The 12,938-nt window shown below is 39.9% G+C and overlaps 1 protein-coding gene across 1 annotated transcript in view; it reads left to right on the forward strand.

Moving 5' to 3' along the window:
• The window catches only part of LOC149524297 (uncharacterized), a 378,401-nt gene that overhangs the window by 131,157 nt on the left and 234,306 nt on the right, over positions 1 to 12,938 (forward strand). The window lies entirely within an intron of this gene.

Consider the following 12,938-nt stretch of genomic DNA (forward strand, 5'->3'; position numbering starts at 1 on the left):
TGTGGCTAAACTGCTGTTCCCAACACAGAATTTTTCTTTAAAATTAATCCTGTGGATAAATTCACACACACACTTCACAGGAAGGGATTTCCATTTTCTGCTCAGCAGAATACAACAACAGCTTTGATTGTATCAATATTTCACTGTGCTCTCCAATGACTATTGATTACACTTAATACCCATTTCACTGAACCATCTGTAGCAAATTCTATTTGGAACAGTAATATGCATTGAATAAACTTTTTTTAGTTATAAAAAACAAAGATTCTGACTATTAAATGAATAACTGGGATCTTTCAGGTACCCCAAAAGGAAGATTTGGATATAGCATGAAACACTGAAACTTATGATCAATTTTTAATTAAAATATCAACCAAAAAAACCTTCATAACAAAACAGTATGTGTTTTTCTTAGAATAAGGAAGTTGTATGAGAATCAGGGTCTTTTCCACCTAACTCCAGCTCCCCGTCCCCCCCCAAAATATGTACCATTTCCGACTTACATACAAATTCAACTTAAGAACAAATCTACAGTCCCTATCTTGCACATAACCCGGGGACTGCCTGTAGATGAATACTGGAAAATATCAAGCCAATTTTACGATGACACTTACCACCTCTGCAAATAGGAAATTCAACTTTGCTGGGCAACATCATTGAAACTTTGACTGGAAATGTTATTTTTTGTGATCATGTGTTAGGTTTAGCCATTGGGAAAGACTGCAGTATACGTTAAGCTGGAAAACCATTTGGAGAAATGCAGCAGAATACCTAATCAATGACTTTGTGGCTGAAGAACCTGCTTTTTGATTCTTAGACTCAATTCCTGTTTAGTTCCTCAGAACAATTGCATATGGCCACAGTTATTAGTGAACCAAGACCTTTTTGTTTTCTCTTTTCTCAAAATCAGATAGGGACTCAAATTGCAAAACTCAAAAACAAAACATCCTGAACCTAAACAGTATTTGGGAGTTTCTGTATACTTTAACCAAAGTCCTTTATATAACCAGCTACTGGTACATTCCTTAGTGAAATACTGTACGCCTTGGGTTTAACCACTGCTAATTGCAGTGATGTTCTTGAAAAATTTTCAACTATTCAGTTTTGCTGGAGGGACAAGTAATTGAACAGAGGTATGTCCTCTTTCTCAGAGTGACTACATTGCTAGAGTCCAGGGCTGGACAAAGGCAGAAACCCAGGTCTCAAAGCTCTAGTTTCTGGAGTCACATAATCATATCAGTATTTTGGCTTCTGCTAAAAAAGTTTCTAATCTTCATGGTTATAAAGAAAAACTGGAAAAATGTGACCTGAGTATGACCTTTTAATGTTTTCTGCCTGAGTCAGCAAAGAGCCTGACACCATAACTTTGATACATGTGAACTCCCTCATCTATCTTACGGGACTGATAACTCTGAAACCTACTGACACTCCCACGGAGGGTTTTGAGTATCAGAGGACTTCTTTTCATTGTGGGGCAGAAGACATGCCAAATGTGAGAAGATCGAAAGGAACAAAAAACAAACCAGAGGGGAACAGAACAAGAAAGTTAAGGAGTGGCAGAATCACAGGGGGAAAAAATCAGGAGTTAGACAAAACCAAACTGGAACTTGAAAGCAAATCTAGAAGGGCAAAAATATTCAGAGAAAAATAATAACCTTCTCTCCCTCCCTTCCTCTGTTCCATTACCCCCCCAAAGTTTTCAAATTATTGTCATAATCCATTTAATTTATTTTAATCATATTCACGATAGTTTGTAAATGCCACACCAGTGTTTGTATTGGAAAAACAAATACATATTTTGGATGTTTACTGTTTATGTTGTTACACATATGCATGTTGAAAGAAATGACCGTATAACTGAAATGCTCTCTCAGTTATTAAGCTTGTGCAAATGCAAACATGTTATATGGTGACAGCAATGTTTTAGTTAACAAACCAAAACAATGTTAAGTTGGTACTTTTTGGGACAACCAAGAAACCCTTCTTACTCCAGAATTTAGATGCTGCATCTTTTTCTGAAAGCAGTTGAAGAGGTGATAGCACCAGTAAATTTTAACTACAATGTCTCTTATACATCATTTGCTATTCCTTCCTAAATCTCCTGTGTAATTGATATTATCTGAAGTAGCTTCTCCTTTTTAATGCTATTTTTAAACATTAAAGGGCTCATCTTAAAAATAAAATACAGGACTGAATTTTCTTTCCTAGCTGTTTGAATACAGGTTGAATCTTCAAAATTTGAGATTCTCTGATCTGGCAACATGTGTGGTCCAACAGGACCATAGATGTTGCTGGATCAGAGAGCCCTGGTACCTAGGAATGTGAACCCCATCCCTGGGGAGCCCTGGTTGGAGAAGAGAACCCCATCCCTGGGGAGAAGCAAGGCCACATGACTGGGGAGCTCTATCCCGGGAGAACCCTGGCTGCGCAAGGCAGCAGCGGGACAGACAAGCCCCATCTTAGGTGGGAATCCCTGGTTCAGTATGGGGGGCGGGGAAGAAGCGGGGCCACGTAGGATGGGGAGCTCCATCCTGGGGAGTACCAGCAGTCCAGAGCCCAGGTCCAAACCCTGCATGCTGGAGCCCCATGGTAGTGGGACTGGAGCAGAGCCAACAACAAGGAGGGGGAGCGTCCTGGGAGGCCAGTGGCAGGGGACCGTCCCATCTCTGGCAAATTTCCTCATTTGGGACAGGTCAGGTCCCAAGGGTGCCAGAGAAGGGTGTCCAACCTGTAGTGGGTTTTGGGAAGGTAGCATGCTCAAGGAACATTGAGTTGAGAGTCAGGAGGTTTTGAGTTTTAATCCTGGCTCTGCCACAGACTCCTTGGACAAATCACTTTGCCTTTTTTTTCCATTTTCCCCATATAATAATAATAATAATAATAATAATTAATCATTTTCATATGTACCTCACCCAGAGGTGTTGTGAGCATTAATTACTAATGCCTGTCCAGTGCTCTGAATAGATAAAGTAGTGTTAAGTGGACGATATCTTAGAATTGGGGCATATCCTGTCTTAATTGTTTTTAATACTTTAATCAGGAAACTCAGTTCATAGTTAAACCATCTGTGATATTTTAAGGTTGGATTGCAATTCTGGAGGGTATTCTTAATTTCAAGATAACTCTCCTCTTCTTGTTATGAGAAATATTTAAACCCTTTCCAAAAGTCTTGCCTTTATGTAGGACCGAAATCTGTTTCTTCCTACATGCCAAAGAGGAGGTTTGGCACCAGATTATCATGTACCTCTGCCAAAAGCTCTCCTAAGAGCATACTCAGTTAGTTTATATTGCCACTTTTGAAAAAGGAAACATTAAAGAAGCCATACATTTAACATAGTATAAAAGACTCTGACGGTTGCTAATTCCTCTTTTATAGCTCCAACTTGCTACAAAGAACTATAGAAAGTGAGGGGGATGATATTCTAGGAGTCAAAGTGTAGGTCTGATCATTGGGAAACCTAGATTCTAGTCTTGACTCTTCCATGGGCCCCAATCTTTAAGAATTGCTTTGAATGTGAGTGCTCAGACCTCAATCGACAAAGCAAAGCATGCAGAAATTTGATTCTTTAAACTCTGCTCTCCCCCCATACCCTGCATCTCATAATCCAAAATGAGGATTATGATGCACACATAACTGTTTCATCCCAATGTGGAGGCTTACTCCTTGAATGTGTGGAAAGCACTGAGATCCTCAGTTGTGAGGTGGTTGTGGTGTTATTGTAATTTACAATACAGTAGGAGAGGGCCACAAAGATGATCAGACTGTACTCATTCATAGTTCATTGTGTACCTAGTGCACTGGGGATGAGATCAAAATACATTTAAGGCAAGTTTGAAACAAACTTTATTTCATAGAGATGAAATAATACTGTTAAGTTTCTTAAAAAACAAACAAACCCCAAACCCTAGTTAATGGTCTGTATTTTTTGAAAACAATAAAAAATAGTGAAGACTGAATGATGCTACCCTTAATGTGACTGAGCTCTACACAGCATGCAGTTATTTTGACATAATGTCGAAATAATGTCAAGCGGGACGACTTCTTACTCCTTGTACCCCTCATTTTATGAGGAGTTCGGGAAGTGGGAGGAAGAGTGCTCTAACTCAGATTTCCTGCTGTGTAGACAATGCCAAACGCCGAAATAAGCTATTTCAACTTAAGCTACGCAATTGATGTAGCTCAAGTTGCGTAGCTTATTTCGGCTTTAGCCCTGCTGTGTAGACATGCCCTGAGTGGCATTCTGCTTCTGGAAAAGTCCTATGAAAATCAAAGGAGATGCCTATGAGCTTTACTTTGCAGAGAAAAGAAAGGAGGAACTGGGTTTAGAAACATTTTCCATGAGACTTCACCCAAAGTCCAGCACCCTGGCATTTAATTTCAAAAAGGGGAATTACACAAAAATGAGGAGGTTTGTTAAACAGAAATTAAAAGGCACAGTGACTAGAGCCAAATCCCTGAAAGCTGCATGGAGACTTTTTAAAGACACTATAATAGAGGCCCAACTTAAATGTATACCCCAAATTAAAAAACATAGCAACAGACCTAAAAAAGAGTCACCGTGGCTTAACCACCATGTAAAAGAAGCAGTGAGGGACAAAAAGGTATCTTTTAAGAAGTGGAAGTCCAATCCTAGTGAGATAAATAGAAAGGAACATAAACACTGTCAAATCAAGTGTAAACATGTAATAAGAAAAGCAAAAAAAGATTTTGAGGAACAGCTAGCCAAAAACTCAAAAAGAAATAACAAAATGTTTTTTAAGTACATTAGAAGCAGGAAGCCTGCTAAAAAGCCTGTGGGTCCCCTAGATGATCGAGCTATAAAAGGAGCAATCAAGGACGATAAAGCCATTGCGGAGAAACTAAATGATTTCTTTGCTTCAGTCTTCACGGCTGAGGACGTTGGGGAGATTCCTGAATCTGCACCGTCCTTTGTGGGTGATGAATCTGAGGAACTGTCCCAGATTGAAGTGTCATTAGAGGAGGTTTTTGAACAAATAGAAAAACTTAATGTTAACAAATCTCCGGGACCGGATGGCATTCATCCAAGGGTTCTAAAAGAACTTAAATGGGAAATTGCTGAGCTATTATCTGTGGTTTGTAACCTATCCTTTAAATCGGCTTCCGTACCTAATGATTGGAAGGTAGCCAACGTGACACCAATATTTAAAAAGGGCTCTAGAGGCGATCCTGGCAATTACAGACCGGTAAGTCTACCTTCAGTACCGGGCAAATTAGTCGAAACAATAGTAAAGAATAAAATTGTGAAGCATGTAGAAGAACATAATTTGTTGGACAAAAGTCAACATGGTTTCTGTAAAGGGAAATCCTGTCTTACTAATCTATTAGAGTTCTTTGAAGGGGTTAACAAACATGCGGACAAGGGGGATCCAGTAGATATAGTATACTTGGATTTTCAGAAAGCCTTTGACAAGGTCCCTCACCAAGGGCTCTTGTGTAAATTACATGGCCATGGGATAAGAGGGAAGGTCCTTTCTTGGATTGAGAACTGGCTAAAAGACAGGAAACAAAGGGTAGGAATAAATGATAAATTTTCAGATTGGAGAGGGGTAACTAGTGGTGTACCCCAAGGGTCAGTCCTGGGACCAGTCCTTTTCAACTTATTCATAAATGATCTGGAGAAAGGGGTAAGCAGTGATGTAGTAAAGTTTGCAGATGATACCAAACTGTTTAGGATAGTCAAGACAGAAGCAGTCTGTGAGGGACTCCAAGATCTCACCAAACTGAGAGATTGGGCAACAAAATGGCAAATTAAATTTAATGTGGATAAGTGTAAAGTAATGCACATCGGGAAAAATAACCCCAACTATACGTACAGTATGATGGGGGCTAATTTGGCTACGACAAATCAGGAAAGAGATCTTGGAGTTATCGTGGACAGTTCTCTGAAAACTTCCACACAGTGTGCAGCGGCGGTCAAAAAGGCAAATAGGATGCTAGGAATTATTAGGAAAGGGATAGAAAATAAGACCCAGAACATCTTACTGCCCCTGTATAAAACTATGGTACCCCCACATCTTGAATACTGTGTACAGATGTGGTCTCATCACCTCAAAAAAGATATTTTGGCCTTGGAAATGGTTCAGAAAAGGGCAACTAAAATGATTAGGGGTTTGGAACGGGTCCCATATGAGGAGAGGCTAAAGAGACTGGGACTTTTCAGTTTTGAAAAGAGGAGACTGAGGGGGGATATGATAGAGGTCTATAAAATCATGAGTGGTGTGGAGAGGGCTGATAAAGAAAAGTTATTTATTAGTTCCCTAAATAGAAGAACTAGAGGACACCAAATGAAATTAATGAGTAGCAGGTTTAAAACTAATAAAAGGAAGTTCTTCTTCACACAGCGTGTTGTCAACCTGTGGAACTCCTTGCCAGAGGAGGCGCTGAAGGCTAGGACTATAATAGAGTTTAAAGAGAAGCTGGATAAATTCATGGAGGTTAGGTCCATAAAAGGCTATTAGCCAGGGGATAAAATGGTGTCCTTGGCCTCTGTTTGTCAGAGGCTGGAGAGGGATGGCAGGAGACAAATTGCTTGATCATTGTCTTCGGTCCACCCTCTCTGGGGCACCTGGTGCTGGCCACTGTCGGTAGACAGGATACTGGGCTAGATGGACCTTTGGTCTGACCCAGTACAGCCGTTCTTATGTTCTTATTTCCATAAAAACGCATCATCAGTTTTTCACAGCCCGGCTATCTCAGATGCAGGTTTGCCACGTTGAGGGTCAGATCCCAAATTCCTCATGCACCCAAAATGCCCTTTCCTTTTAGGGAGTGTTTCCAAACTATTTCTGTGACAGTCAGGTAGTCAGAAAGCTGAGTATTTGCTGGACATGTGCAAACCACAGGCATGGAAAATGGAAAATTAAAACCTGCATATGCAATTTTAGGTTCCAATCCAGCAATTATATCTGCACAGGTGTAACTTTGTTCCTCCAGTGAAACCTCACTTGGGGGAGGGGTCTGCTTCCATGCAAGATTGCACCTAATCACAGGATCAGAGCTTCAGAGGCCTCTTTTGAAAATTTGCAAGCCAGTTAATCATATTTAAAACAAATCTGTGCTTAAAAACATAGAGGGGGCTATTTTGTTTAATCTCCATTTATTTCAACTCTACGTGACACTGCAAAAGACATAAATTGTGATGCTGCAGTGGTTCTATGCTACATATACTAAATTTGCATTGACACTCAGACTGTTCTTTCTAGTTTCATGCTTTTTTTTTAAGCCATCTTTAATAAGAATTTTAACAGATAGAGACCAAAATGGGAAGTGGCCATGTATAGGTCCTTATGAAACTATTTATGTTCTATGGATGCATAGTGTTTAAGCACAGAATGGACCATAAGATCACGTTTTCTGACCTCCATTAAATTTTACCTACTTACTTTTGTATTGAGGTAACTTGTAAGTATAACTTCTCCTCTGCTGAGGTTCCTCTGGACTTCTGCAGCCAGATTCTAGTAATTCTACTGATATCTAAATGCCAATATTTTTTGGTTCCCTTTCCTTATTATTGGTCAACACTTTGTCCGATTAACTGAGGAGGGAAAGCTTCTACAGAAGTAAAAATTTCTAACGGATGTCAGAAATGACTAGTGGCTGGATTTGTTTTTGACATTCTGCCCATTTCTGGCATTGCTTTTCATTATGTTGGGCTTTTAAAAAATATGAATAGAATGCACTTCACTATTACATACAGGGTGTAAGTTATCAAATTGTTGCATTTTTATAATATTTACAGGACCAATTATAATGACAGTAGCCCACAAAGAGGCAGGATATGAGTAAAATATTGAGGCAAGTATCTTGCTCTGCCTACTTTTGCTGTTTCAGAAGATGATACCAGATTCTGTTGTAACATTTTATTTAGAAATTTGTATATGTACTCCACATCTAAATACAGTATTTCCATTTGTAAGTGCAAGAAGTGAATCCCTCTGTAATTTTAAATGTTTTCTAACTTCCAACCACAATGTCATACCTATGGATGTACCCTTTGGGAAATGTTTTACTTACAACGATTGCATATACTAAATATGTTTGTTTAACCAAGCACAAACATTTTGTTATGATAACTATAAACAACATATTTTTGACATGACTAATGTTTTCAGAGAGTTGCTTTCATTTTCACAGGTCAGTGCCTCCTTCTCCAGCCTCACAAAGTTTGCTCAATCAATTTGGGCATCTAGGTCGTGCCCTAAGATTTGAATCTGAGCTCCCTGATTTGCTATTTTTTCTGGAGTGTTTGCTGAATGTCCTTGTCCATGTGTTGTTTTTCTGCCACCTTTTTTTTCTGTTCTGTTCTTCTGACAATTTTTCCATTACACGCCATTAACGAGGTGAGAAATCCTGAAGAAATTAGGTCTGGCATGAAAAAAAAAAAAAAAAAGCTGACCAGTAAACTACCCTGAAAGTAACTAACTTCTGTTTTTTTGTCATCTTGTAATCTGTATTCATGACTTTCTACACAACATAAGGCACATTTTGCAAATGAGCTTAAACATGCTATCAAATTGTAATTATTCATGAATAGTCACTCTTTTATTGTTAATTATATGCATCACACTAACAGAGTTTGATATTCTGATTAGAAGTATAAAGTTCATTTGAGGTAACTGTGTTTATTCCCTTCTCAGGCACCCAGCCTAGTTCTCAGCTGCAATGTAAGTACCTCTACCCCATCTCATTACCAAAATAGCAACCTTCTTAATCCTTTGCTGTGAAGAACAAAGGTTTGATTCAGTCCCTAAGCAGAAATAGGATCTTATTAATGCACTGGCAACAAAAGTGTTGTTATTTTTGTTAGAAAATGGAGAAATAGGAATTTGCTGATATGTTAGATTAAAAGCTTTATTGTGTTGAGATTAATCGGATTGTTATTTGGGTCTTTCCAACATTAAAAGTCTATAAAATATCCTCCAACTGAACATTCTTGGGGAGTTCAGGATCAAGTGGAATTGGAAGCTCAGTTATTCTTTTTATCTATTTGGGTCTCCATCTTATATGAGAATAGAGGGGAGAGTCAGTAGGGGTGCTCAGTTCAATGCCGTGCTGCTTAGCATTTTGGGAGGTAGGCCGTGGAGTTCTGTGGACAGCTCTTTTGTTGCTCCCTCTGGGAGCACTGTTTTTTTTTTTTGAGCAATAGCTACCCAGCAACTCATTACCATAGAATAGATCATGGCTCAGTTCAGCGGCCCCAGGCATGCCTAATCCTCACCCTGTTAGGTGCTATGCAGCGGGGGTGTAGGAACAAGTCCTGATTCACCATATAGAGTGTGGAGAGGTTTTTAACTTGCCAGGAGGTGCCTGCCAGTGCTCCTGCTGATCTTTAGTTTTGCATTTGATCTTTGGATTCTTGCACCATTCAGTGCAACATTGACCCTCTAATTATGTTTTATGAAGTCTCAACCTTGTGTTGAGAAAATGTTTCTCCTCTGTACAACGATCTACTCCTTAGCATTTTATACCTCTGGTGACCAGATTGCTAAGTATATATCTATATCACAACCATCTCCCTGCTCCCCTCCCCATGCCAGCAAGTCTCAACCTGGGTCTACAGACTTGGGCACAAAGGGGCATGTCTGTACTGCTCATTTTAGTGCCATAGTGCCAGCCTGAGATTGTAGAGCTGGGTGGGCTCGGAGACTTGCTGCTGAGTGTATTTTTGTTTTTGTGCAGTGTAACCTACCCTAAAAGTTTATGTCTATGGCTGCAGCCGTTTTAATCACAAAATGTGGAACAGTCACAGTCCAAGCTTGAGGTGTGCTAAAATTACGTGGGCCAGGTTGGGACCATTCCCATGGCAACAGTTACCCCTAAAAAATGAGTTTATTAAAATCATGGACACAAAGGCCAGTCATGGACAAACAGGAAAAATATGGTATTCATGACATTTTCACCACCTTGATAAAACTGCAGGCCAATCGTGGCTCCCCACAGGATCAATCTTCACAGTAAATTATGAAGTCAGAGGGGTGCTGAAGAGCCATAAAAACGCCATCTGATGAAGAGGGGCAGTTGACTCCTACGCAGTTCTGAATGACTGAAATGAGAGGTATTGTGTGAAGTAAACCAAATGCATCATAACTTGTTCATCATGACACACATACAGTATCTGGTTACAGCCAAGGCATGATGTTTTTAGAGGAACTCAAGCTCCACAGGCCAAAGTACATCTTGCCAACTGTACAATGCTGATTTGTGTTTGTTTGTGTTACTTCCTGACCTTGGCAGGTTATTGGTCTGTTCCCTGAAGCATGAAATGTGTTTGTATCAGTCTAAGCATCTCTTTAACTATAGAAGTTTATTTTCAAGTGTACGAGATGGGCTCAAGGCTGGTCTGGGGAGAAATCTCCCAGCAGCTAAGATCAACAGAAGCCTTCTTGCTAACAGTTTTCAGATTTGAATGCCGTGATGGAAGAGAAGGATGACTAGTCAGAGGCCCTTCCAGGGAGTGGGACCACAACTCACTTTATCCAGACAAATCTAGTCAATTGTGGGTTGTTTTAATTACTGTTTTATACTGATTGTGCATGTTCCCGGAGGTTATGAAGCACTACGTTTTAATAAATAAAAAAATAAAGAAATCTGTGCCAGTGAGAGGCTTAGGGCCAAATTCTGCTCTAAGTCACACCACTGTATACCTGGAGCAACTGTATATCTGGGCTTTTCATTGACAGACAGTGTGCATGCATGTGCAGCAGACACTAAAACAACTGAAAGCAGCTGACTGAAAAAATAACTCATGTGTTGCTCCCATTTCCAAGTGATGGATTCCATCTGTCCTATTCTCCCCATGATACTGAATAACATTAATTATACTCTGATTATGAAAATAAGGAGGCATCATGTATCACCCACCTCTCAGTGCTGCACATAAAGAATGTGCCGCATGTAACAAACTAGAACTAGACACACATACTGGCACCATATTCTTCAAAATATAGGCTAGTACTTGGGACATTCAGCTACAAAGATACAGACCTCTACAACCTGATCCAAAAGACGTCTACAACCTGGGCCAGGACGTAGTGATGGGCTGGGTAGTTGCTTGGTCCAGTCAGTTAAGGGAAACAGGAACTACACAACTGACAGTGTCAAACACTTTGAGGTCCCTCTTCTTTAATTATCTTTATTTGTTTAGCATTGACTAAAATGGAGGGGGATGAAGAACTTAAAAAGAAAGAAAACGAAGACAAAACAACGCTGAGATCTCCTGTGTGTTTACTAGCCTCTGTATGTATTTTTGTATCTTAGTACAATATATATTAATGTCTGGAAAGTGCATATGATCTTTTTGGAGGAGAGATTGTCTCCTTTCACTTGTTTATACAGCACCTTGGACAATGAGGTTCTGATCCTGCCTGGGACTCCTAGATGCTATTGCCAAATAAATAATAAATTATAATCATGCTGTTTGTATAGCTTAGGGGTAATGGTTATGTAGCATCTTGACAGTATAAACTAATATTTTCAAAGCTACATAAATGTCCACTTTCCATGAGAATTAATAGGAGTTTGGAAATTTTTCAGCCACAGTATCTTTTTGTAATTTGATGGCATAATAAATGGACTTCAGAGAACATTTTTACAAGCATATAAATGACTTCAGCACCTACATCCCATTTTCAAAGTCAGTGGGAGTGGCTCTTAAGTGCTTTGTTTACTTTGCAAATGGGACTTATGCACTTTTGAAAATGTTTCCCATGCTAACTACTTTCTGTGTCTCTGTATTTTCAGAGACTGCTACTTAGTAAAATTCAGGAGCATTTAAACAATTATTTAGTCTTTAGCCTTACTATTTCAATGCCATGTTAAGTTCTCTAAACAAATTAGCTAAAATAATGCATTCTGTCTCCCTAACTATGGCAGTGGCTTATTACATTTGTAAGATTAATACCAACTGTTATAATCTAGGAGGCTCATCTGTTTTTACTGAGCATTATTAACAAAATGGAAATGTCTGATTAAAGTCATTCTGTTTGTCAAATATCAAGGCTGTGAATGAGTCACTCTTACATCTGGGTGTTGCCTTCTACAGACACTGATATTCAATGTGTCTCCAGTCTTCTGGGTAAAAGATCCAGTATTTTATTTTTGTAGTCCAGAATGAAATACTGAAAATTTTTATTGGATCCAGTGGGAGTTCTGTAGGTGCTGGAAGTGCAGCATCAAGGCCAACTACCTTCACAGCTAGCTGAGCTCCCTCTGTTGGTTGGGAGAACTGAACAAAGTACCAGTTTGTTTTGATTGTTTGCTTTATGTCAAAGGTGGGCCTGAACACACTTGACATTTGGTGAAATCCACTTCTGCATTCCAACTTTATGGCAGCCCCTAGTCTCTGCAGTGGGCTGAACCAAAGCCCAGGAACTGCATTCTCTCACATTTTGTGAAAATTTGGAGGCAAGGCATCATTTCACAATTCAGGCCCAAATACACATTAGTTTACATTGCAAAAGTGATATAGGCACCTCAGTTGATGTAAATCAGCTAAGCTCCACTTGTGTCAATTCAACTATGCCAATTTATACCAAGAGGGGACCTGGCCCATACAGAGACAATAAAACACACTTTTTATTTTGGAAAAAAATAAACACTTTGTTTTTTTATTTGGGGTATAAGTAACTGAGGAGGGATCAGGAAAAGAATGTGGGAGAGGGGAGGAGAGTGGGGAGAGAAGTAGGAGGGGGGATGAGAACCTTGAAGGGGGAGGAGGGAGCTGGAAGGGGGCGAAGGGGTGAGAAGAGGTTCAGGGCTGGGACTGGGAGTGGTGCCTGGCTCTGGTGCAGGGACCTCGGCGGCTACAGGGTGGGAGGAGGTCTAGGGGGAGAAGGAAGAGCAGGAGCTATGGTTGGACCTAGGTGGAACAGGAGCAGGAGCAGGAGCAGGTACCATGCCGACAGTGAGCGCTTGAACT

This window comes from Pelodiscus sinensis, chromosome 5, assembly GCF_052426305.1.
Source record: "Pelodiscus sinensis isolate ZL-2025 chromosome 5, ASM5242630v1, whole genome shotgun sequence".
NCBI classification, from domain to species: domain Eukaryota; kingdom Metazoa; phylum Chordata; order Testudines; family Trionychidae; genus Pelodiscus; species Pelodiscus sinensis.